This window comes from Phalacrocorax aristotelis, chromosome 4 (genome assembly GCF_949628215.1).
Source record: "Phalacrocorax aristotelis chromosome 4, bGulAri2.1, whole genome shotgun sequence".
Taxonomy (NCBI): Eukaryota; Metazoa; Chordata; class Aves; order Suliformes; family Phalacrocoracidae; genus Phalacrocorax; species Phalacrocorax aristotelis.
In genome coordinates, this window is record NC_134279.1 from 20,064,380 (window position 1) to 20,073,524 (window position 9,145).

Genomic DNA, 9,145 nt, shown 5'->3' on the forward strand with positions numbered 1-9,145 from the left:
GGGTGACAGCTTGCAGAGCTCTTTCTAACCTAGGGTATCATAGTGATCTGTTCCCACCTTCCTGAGGCAGCTGGCCAGAAAGCATTCCACCAGCTGAAGGGAAAAGCCAGGGATGTTTTCCAAAGTAAATACAGGCTCAGCACTCTCTGGGGCACATGAGGAAGCTGGCTTTCAGCCAGGTATGTACCAGGTTTTACACAAGCTGAGATTTTGTGTGCACACCTCTGAAAAGCTTAACCTCTGATCTTGGAATGTTTCTAAAGCAGTCACATAACATAGGAAACAAAGCCCAGCCCTGACTCCACACGTCTTGCAACGTGGGTATGTGATAAGAGCATGATCACATGCAAAACTGAAGGTATCATCCAGTTGAGCTTGAGAGTTTGGAATAAGTATAAAGGGATTAACCACAGCATAGGGGCAATAAGTCACTGTCAGGTGTTATGTGCATGGGAAGGCATGAGTAGGCCTTAAGCAGAGATTTGAAGTGACTTTGTAGTTTTCCTTTACAGGAAGCTTTTCATTTGCAAAAGGAATGTGATAAAAGAGGAGGAAGTAGTATTGGAGAGCACCAGCAGCTGGAGAGCCATCTTTTATCTTCTTGGTCAGCTGTAAGCAAGTACTGGCCAGCATGTGCTTTGAGACGAGTGGGTAATAAAAGAAAGAAGTAGATGAGGGATGCAGAGCACATGAAAATATAACAGAGGTGGTAAGTCAGCAAGATAATTTTTACTCCAATGTGTTAAATGCTTTTACAGGGAGAGAAAGTAGATTTGTTGAAACCAGGAAGAAGCAGCTTTAGTTGTGGACATGTGAGACAATGAAAACCTGAACCAGAGCTTTACCAGAGAAAAAGGGGCTGGATTTTTAAAGCAGTAAGCAGGAAGAATGAACATGATTTGTGTCGAACAGGTTGCCTTTTCTTTTGCCAGCTGTGTGAACGAAAGAGAATGCTGCTTTTTGCCATTCACAGGTTACTCCTCTTCCAAAATTACTGCATGTTTCCATGCCTGTTGTTATTTAGGAATGGTTACAATTCAGCTAATCTAATTATATCAGTTCCCTCTGTTTTGGTTCCTCCTATTGTTGAAATTAGTTCCTCTGCTAGAATCTGCAAGCTTTTGCAACTTTTGTTTCACTTGTTATTCCCAATGTAACCATTATGTCAGCATAAAAATCCTCCCAGCTTGCACAGTATTTTTCTATAGTTCTGTCTTAGGCCATATCAGCTGAAATCCTGTGAGAAGATTTTCATTCAGGAACCTAAAATTTTAAGACTACCCAAACTGCGTTCCTCAATTTTTATCCTCTTGTTTATTTCACTACTAAAAACAAAAGCTCACACAACTGTTGGGTTGTTTTAAATTAACCCTGATCTATCTCCCACTAATGTTCATAGAAATACTTCCTTTCATGTCAGTGAGCCTGACCTGAATAAAGTTAAAGCCTTGATAATACCAATCTTACTTCAAGAATCCTAAAGACTGGCATAATATGAGCAAAGACCAATACCTGTTGTGAGCTGTAATAATTTTGGTAAGGGGCACTCTTAAAAAAAATGAAGTAAATATAAAAATCAGTATTTGTTATGTTCCTACAGCTAACCTTCCTAAACCAGGTTTGCTGGAAAAAATGAGTTTTCTTTGGAACCATGAGAAATTCCTTAAACTCTCAACTATAGAATCCCTATTTTACCATACTGTATAAAAGAGTTGTTTTCCAGTACAGCCAACGTTACTGAGGATTTTCCAAATGTAGTTTTTATAATCTCTATTTAGCATAAATTGTAGCTGTGTTGGATTCATCCTTATTATATGTAACCTACAATGGAAGAAATAACCCCTCTGGTTTGAAAGCACAAGGGAAGTAATAGGATGCACCATGGCAGATGGAGATGATTAGCCAGAGGAACTGTAAGCACATGGAGCCAATTGTATCTCCTGGAGGATGTCAGTGCTGAGAGGAGTCAACCCCCAAGTTATCCTAGGGAAGAAAGGTATGATGCCTTTGGCTTTTGTATAGCTTAGTGGTTTGTTTCCTTAACAAGATGAGAACAAAAGTCAGCTTTGGGCCAGGAAAGAACAAAAAGGAACATTTTGTATTGCTTTTCATTCTCAGACAGAAAGGAAATTCTCCAGGTTGTGCTGATGTTTTTGTTGATGAGAGGCATAGATGTGGAAACCCAATGTCTACAGGGGAAAAGGGAGTAATTTGGGGAAGGTACAAGATAGTACAAGACAACCTTGCTCCTCTTCTTGTTACAGTGCCTGAGACTGTGGATCCAAATTACAATATTATGACACTATTCATAAAAACATTCAATAGGACTGACACATGGGGCTGTGGAAGTGAAGTTAACACATAACGCATGCCTTCAAGCCATGGTCTGAAGTTTCCCTTTTGTCTTCACAAGACCATACAAATCTGGGGAAGATTAATAAAACTGAGGCTGTGAATCTGCAGACACTCTACTGACTTGAGCACAGGCTGCTGCCAAAGAGACAGACCACACATTCTGACAATACTCTGCCCATACTTTTGTTCAGGGTAACCAGGGAGTTATGTCCTCAGTTAATTCAGGCTTAGTTGTTAATAGAAAATAGGGCGTTACTCTTGTTTGCATGTAAAAAGAAGCAAAAGTCACAAAGGTAATGTTTTATAAATCCCTAAGTGCATAGATAAGATTTTCTCTTCTAGGTTTAATTCTTTCAAAAGCACTAAGGTGTTTGAGACAATCTCGTCTTACCTGCTACACCCAGTTTTTGCATAAATTTGATAGTGAACATCAGCCATCATAACAGGAAAAAAAAGGAGAGGAAAGATTATACTAGTAGGTTCAATTAGCCACAGAAGCCTCTTGCTAATGGATACTATGCTTGCTGCGCCCATGAGGAGAGCAGTTTGTGACACTGTCCTGTCACATCTGTCCTGCTTGAAAGTTCGCATCTTCATGGTACTGCCAGCTCAAAGGGATGCACAGACTTCAGGAGAGGTACAGACACGAGTTATTCTATAATTAGCATAAGAGAGGTACAAATCCAGAGAAATCAGACAAAACCACTCCAGATTACTTTACGTATTCCCTTGCATGAGTTTTTTATGCACTTGTAGGGCATTCAGTAAATTTAAATCAAACTGAGGAAAATGTTTGTTCTCCTGATCCCTGCATGCGCAGTTTCTTTTTTTCTTGAAATGCAGTCTCTTTCTCCAGTACAACCAGTTTCTTTCTTCTCTGTTAATTGTCAACACACCCCACACCAGATCATTCTTTTTTCTTGGTAGTGTCTTTGATGGTATCCCCTTGACATCTTCAGGCAAATACCTGAAGTGATGCCTCCAGCTGATGAGATCTTTAGGAAAAAGCCTCTCAACATACAAAACATTCAAACAGCGTAAAGGACAGATGAAGGTGTACACACTACTGCTAGCTATCCAAAAGATACACATTCTGTGATCGGTTGGGGCTCTATTTTGTCACCCTTTCTCCTGCCATTCCATTTTATACATGTCTGTATTTATCCATGTTAGATCCTTTTCTTTATTATCTGCCCAACACACTTGTACAAGTGTGCGTAGACAGAAAGCAGCACTATTGCTGATGGAAGCCTGTGCACTAAAAGGACTTGAGAAAGGAGTATGGGCAAAACAGATCTAAAGCAAGCACGAGACTAGTTCTAAGTAAAAGGTTGAAAGAGTGAGAGCCTGGGCAGTGTTTAATTCTGTGGAGCAATACCTATCCTAACACAAAACCTTCCTAGAGCTTCTCTTTTCCTGAGAGAGGGATAGAGCTTGAAATAGTGGAACAGTATCATTAGGCACAACACCATAAATGCAAGCTAAATGGGTCACCACAAAGGAATTTAGGTCACTGGCTTTGAGGTTTGCAAATACAGTACATAGGAGAACTGCAGGCACTCATGTGTTCCCTGTTTGTGGTGGCTGACTTGGTGAGGTTTCAAACAAAAGGACATTCGTCAATGTTCTCTCTCTTCAGCTCTACTTCACTACACAAAGTGATTTTGCTTTTTCCACCTACAAAGTAGAATAAAATGTTTTTGTCCCCCTTTAACATTTTCTTTTGTGGTGATGCCTGAAAAAGCTCTAATAGCAGGCCACGTACCACAGAACTGCCTGCCTTACTGATCTCTGCTGTCTCTTGTTCTCACCGTCTGTTGATTTGTGTTTTACGAAAGGTGTGAAGCAGAGATTATCTGCGTACAAAACCTAGCAGAGTATGGCTTTGATCTGTGACCACCTCTTATTATTAAACTCATTAATAATATCGTGGCATTCCTTGAGCACAGTTTTTTGTGGAATGCTGTTGCCAGAGGGAGTTAGCATATAATTTCCCTAGTGTCTAAAGGAGGCTGTCACTCAACAGGTGCACAAACAGCATTCCTCTTTTCTTCCTGACAGCCTACTTTCATGAAACATGCTGAAAGATAAACCACAAAAGACTTTTCTGCCTCTGTCAAGTTGAATTGCAGCTGGCCAGAGGTTCAGAATGATGAAGGTGGGAATTGAGAAACACCAGAACAGTGACTTATGTTTTACCTTCAGACCCGCTAAGCTAAAAACGGGCTGCTTTATTTCCAATTAAGGACGAATGAAACTGGGATGATACCACAGCAAGCAGTGTGCAGAACTAGTGTAAAATAGGCTACAGAGCAAAAGGCTACTATGCTGTAGGTGTAAGGCTGTTCTGGGGTGTGGGACTCTGTTGTTGTTGTTGTTGTTGTTGTTGTTTTGGGTTTTTTTGTGTTGGGGCTTTTTTTTTTTGAGTGCTGTGACCATGACTCTGGAAATTTTTTAGTCCTAAGATGTAGGCACCTCTTCAGCTTTCCTGCACAGTGTAATGCATTGCCAGTGATGCATCTTTCTGTTAAGAGTGCAATATAGAAAAGTGAACATGCACATATGAAGTCTACTCTTCTGCAAGTGTGAATTCAAGACATTTTTCCTTTGCTTCTTCATGTTAAGTAAGATCCATGTTTCTGGAATTCTTGTGTTTCATATTAAATCCTAAAGTATCTATGGACAAGTCAGTGATGAGGATACCCCAAATCACAGCCCTTGTGAAAACCTGCTTCTCTCCATACCAAGTCACTGCCTTCATACTGAGCTTTTTTTGAAGAAAAATCTAGAGGAAGTAAAATGCGATCTCACTATCTCCACGTTTTCCCAGCTTCTCAGAAATAGTTCTATTAGAAGACAATAATTTTGGCAATTTAAAACCTGGTTTTAGGGGTTATTTGAAAGATTTGCTTTGCTTCATAAGAATGTGCTTCAAGTTCCTCATGCAGAGATGGGAGAAAAAAGTCATGCTGCCTCACAGTCTGCAGTACTGATCGAGCGAATGCTGAGGAGGCAGGCCAGCATTTTATGGGTTATGGCTGGTTAATCAGCAATGGGATAACCAGTCAAGTAAACAAGTAATAATAGTATTTTTCTATCTTGGTTAGATTTGGATTGGGTAGGGATTAAATAGGAAACACCTGAGCGTAAGCTTTCCTTAAGTGCACGGCAGCCACCGATATTCACATTCTGTGCTCTGGGTGAGAGAAGATTTCCCATTTGTCATTACTACTGCAGTGCTCCTGTTGGCAGAGCAGCTGCATCTCTTGTCCCTCTACAGCAGTTGCAGCGTATGCAACAACAGCAGCCAGCAGCACTGTAACATAAATATGTCTAAAATCATACTTCATTTTAATTACCTATAAAACTTGTTCTATAAAAGAGGGGAAAAAAGAATTCACTATTGCTTTCCTTAAATAGATCAAATTTCAGTAATAATCCTGAAAGTTCCTTTCCCTTTGATTTAAAGAATGGAGGAGAGGCCTGGATAGTCTCTAAATCAGCTGTCCACTAGTAGAAGGAGCTTGGTACTGCAGCAGAGATTCAGTGCTCTAATTAAAAAGTCTCAAGCTATTAGAGTTTTCCATTATGAAAACAGAATGTCTGTTTGCCTCACAATTATGATGTTATCTTCACTTGTCTCACGTATCACAGAGATATGGAAATTGATTTGAGAGAGGGAAATTTAAAATGTGTTCTTTTGCGCCATTCTCTTTTGAGAAGGTGGGGAAAAAAAGAGCACCGACCCTTTAAATCTCCTAAAATTTGTTTCCAGTGCTTTTATATTGCATGCCGGTACCTGACTTTCTTTTTTTCCCCATCAGAAAAAAATAAATGCATCTGCATTTCTTATCTTCCTTAAGAGGTGCAACCCTGTAGAAGCTATAAAGGGCTTAAAATCTCTGCTTAGACTACAAAATATTCCAGTTTTCTGGGTGTAGGGCTCTGTACTATTGCCTGTATTTTCTCTGAGCAACCTAGTCCAGGTTGGTTTCCATTCAAAAGAACCTCTTCCATTTGAAAGCATGGTTTCTTTTGTTCCTTTCTGAAAAATTCTTGGAGGTCGTATCTCTAAATTATGTAGGCAAATCTCCACAGAAAAGGTAGATCCTATCAGGAATCAAAGTCATGGAAACAGTATTCTCTGCCAAGTGGTATCTGGGCACGTGACTGTTTAATAAAAGGGCTAGAAGGTAATACAGTCCCAAGTACTTAGGAAGTCCTGTTGAGAAGAATGGCAGAACTGAAGAATAGAGAAGCCATTTGATGATTGGGTTTTCAGCTGCAATCTGCAATACAAAATTCTCTTGCTGCATATCTTCTTTTCAAGGTCTATTATAGATATATATATATAGTGTATATATATATAAATTTGTAAGGTATTGGAGTAAGCAGTAATTGGAGCATGGTGACTTGGCAATAACGATTACTGAGATTCAGTAAATGAGCATGTCAGAAGGTATTTTCACTCCTTTGTGAGCAAACCTCCTCTCTCAATTATGAGAGGGCCTTTCTAAAGAAGAATAGAAGCCACCCAGGTTAGACTCCTCTTCTGAATTCCCTTTCAGAGGAGCCCTTTTCTCTCTACTGAGAGCCCAGCCTCCTGATTTTGACATCATAATTAAGAATCTGAAATTGGAATACACCAGGATGAACATCCTTATAAACAGACACTTACGTGTGTAAGCCTGTGCATGTTGAAACCAATTCTGAAAATAAACTCTCCTGAAGCAGACATTGCTTTTTGTAGAGCTTATTTCACACTTTACAGTTCACTTCACCTGAAATCACCTTATTCACATCTTCTGTGTGGTCGTTAATCACAGAAGACTGTTACAGACCTAGGCTATATCTGAATGGCAGAACCTGGGCACGGTCCCGCGCTCACAGAATTTAGCGCACATCCAGTCATATCCCAACTTATCTCAACCTAGAGACTGTCAATTTACAGTTTAGTTTCTGATGCAGGATTTTTGGCAAGTTTATGATTTGAGAATTAATTTGCTAATATCTTTAGTCTGAAATAACTTGATCTGCATTAGTAACTTCTTAAAGGAAATAGTAAATATCTTTGTTGTTAAATGTGGAGATAGTAGACTTAATTTTTCCCTGCATTCTTTTTTTTTTTAACGTATGCCATTTCTTTTTTCATCCAATCTGAATTTTCTGTTTGGAAGAAAGGATTTCCACTTGTCTGCCACTGAATTGTCATGAAGCTCATTGCCTCCAATGAGATGAGCAGTGGTGTGGAATAATTAAACTTACTTCCTGCTTGCAAGAGGGAAATCTTTTCACCCTATTCCTTTTGATTTGACCTTTGACTAAACACTTTCCTCTTTGCTACATGGATAGTATTTTGCTCCCTGGATGCAGTGTGTTGCTTTATCCTAGATGAGGCAGTGATTTCTGCAGCATTGTTTTGAAAACTATGTTTGCAAGAAAGAAAATGTGATCTCTTAGATTTTTGAATGAAGACAAAATTTTGCCTGTGAAGATCCTTGTTATATAGCAACAAGGTCTGATTTTTCTGTCTATGTGAATTAATTTCCATAATGGAGTTTCAGTATTAATAGTTTTTAATGAAGTTGTGTTGCTTTGTTTATACAATGTAGTGTTTAATCATGTAAGAATATAAATCAGAGCTTTCTGGTGTAACCCACCATGTAAAGATAGCTCTTGGGATGCTTCACAGAGACCTGGGAGCTAATTGATACTGAAATGAGGAGGAATAGTGCTTCTATTATAAGTTTCTCCTTAGTTACCCATAAAAAACATCCAGCATCTTAAAAAAAAAAAACAAACCCTAGGCAAGAAAGCAATTTCCCTTCCTTGATTTCTCACTCTGACCCTATTTTCTTTCTCTTGTTTTTCAGTGGAGAAACTTGCCTGCCAGGGATAATAGTGGAGAATATGTGGGCTTGAGTCCCTCTGTAGCAGAGGACAGAGCATTAAACAATGGTCTGTCCAATTCTGAGGGTGTTAGCTCACCCAGCACTGATGGGAGCATTGCACTGCTTGTGATTCTCCAGCCCCAGCTGAAAAAGGCTTGTTTGCTGCTCAATTTTTGAAAGAAAGGTGCTGGCACCTTTCACCTCTGGAGAATGGATGGAGGTATGTCACTGAAAATCCTACCTCTCCATGTCAGCTTTGCCTTCTGATGTGCACAGGCATTTTCCTGGGGAGCATGGGGTACCATGCAGACTCTGCTCAGAGCTACCAACTTCAGCTCAGGTTGCCTGCCCACGTACCCCAGGGGCAGCTTGCACAAAACAAAGCTGCCTGCGTCCTGTCTGGCTCTACTCTCCACCATTTATCAGCAGTCCTGGCTAACTGGGGAGGTCGCAGGCAACTGGAAGCTTGCTGATGTGATGCCCATCTACAAGAAGGGCTGGAAGAAGGATCCGGGGGACTACAGGCCTGTCAGCCTGACCGGGGTACTCCAGGAGATTATCGAGTGATTCCTGAGTGCACTCACCACATGTGCAGTGCAACCAGGGGATCAGGCCCAGCCATCATGGCTTCATGAAAGGCAGGTCCTGCCTGACCAACCTGATCTCCTTCTATGACCAGGTGACCTGCCTAGTGGATGAGGGAAAGGCTGTGGATCTTGTCTACCATGACTTTGGCAAAGCCTTTGACACTGTCTCCCACAGCATCCTCCTAGAGAAGCTGGAGGCTCATGGCTTAGACAGGCGTACTCTTTGATGGGTAGAAAACTGGCTGGATGGCCACGCCCAGACAGTTGTTGAGTTAAATCCAGTTGGTGGTTGGTGACAAGGGGTGTTCCCCA

At 40.6% G+C, this 9,145-nt stretch overlaps 1 long non-coding RNA gene across 1 annotated transcript in view; it reads left to right on the top strand.

The window, feature by feature from the left end:
- Positions 1-9,145, top strand: part of LOC142056164 (uncharacterized) — a 51,331-nt gene that overhangs the window by 22,756 nt on the left and 19,430 nt on the right. The window contains exon 2 of the long non-coding RNA XR_012660247.1: positions 8,229-8,466. This is a non-coding gene — a long non-coding RNA (uncharacterized LOC142056164). The remainder of the gene's footprint in view (positions 1-8,228; positions 8,467-9,145) is intronic.